Raw genomic sequence first — 910 nt, forward strand, 5'->3', positions numbered from 1 at the left:
CCATCATCCATTTCTGCATTGCCCGTCTTTTTATGTTTTAAGAATTTTACTTCAATACAATTTATTCCTTTGTAATATCATATATATTATTTTATGCCTCTGAGAGCATTAATTTGAGAAGTTTCCTCCAGGTTTTAAAGTGGCCTGTGATAGAAAAGGTCATTAGCAACCTCTCGTTAGGTGCTGGGCATGGAATGACAAAGACAACATTTGAACTTCAATTTGAAATAAAGAAAATAACAACTTTGATAAGATTTATAACAAAAATAAGAGTTGTTTATTCCTTATAAATGGCACATAAAGATATGTATATCTTTGTTTTATATTAGTGTTTTACTATTTTTCAACTTCTTTTGAATTTTGTTTTTAATGGCTTGTCACAATGGTTAATTTCACATGTCAACTTGACCAAACATAACTTCTCAGATAGCTGATGAAACACTATTTTAGATGCAAACGTGAGGGAGGCTGAGGTGAAGGATTGTGAGACCCAAGCCAGCCCGGGGTACTCAGAGGATACTGTCTCCAAAAAACAATTTTAACAATGACTTATGGCTCTGTATTAGACTGTCATTCCCTTTGAGGCAGCAGTTATACCTTTTCGTCTTTGTTCCAATTGCCAGAAAATCAGAAATCCTCAAGATTTTACAGAATTAGGGACCAGTCAGATAGCTCAGCAGACTTAAGTACCAGCTTGGGCAGGCTCAGGGACCGGGTTTCCATCCCCAGTGTGCCGTGCCCACCCTGCCCCCAGGGCGCACTGAGACTGCAATTGAGACTGGATGTGGTGATGCATGCCTGTAATCCCAGAACTTGGGAGGCTGAAAACAGGAGGATCACTATGAATTCAATCTGTGTAGTGAGACCTTGTAGGCCCTGAACTAAACATAAATAAATAAATAAATAAATA

This window comes from Octodon degus, unplaced genomic scaffold (genome assembly GCF_000260255.1).
Source record: "Octodon degus isolate 3935 unplaced genomic scaffold, OctDeg1.0 scaffold00017, whole genome shotgun sequence".
Classification (NCBI taxonomy): Eukaryota; Metazoa; Chordata; class Mammalia; order Rodentia; family Octodontidae; genus Octodon; species Octodon degus.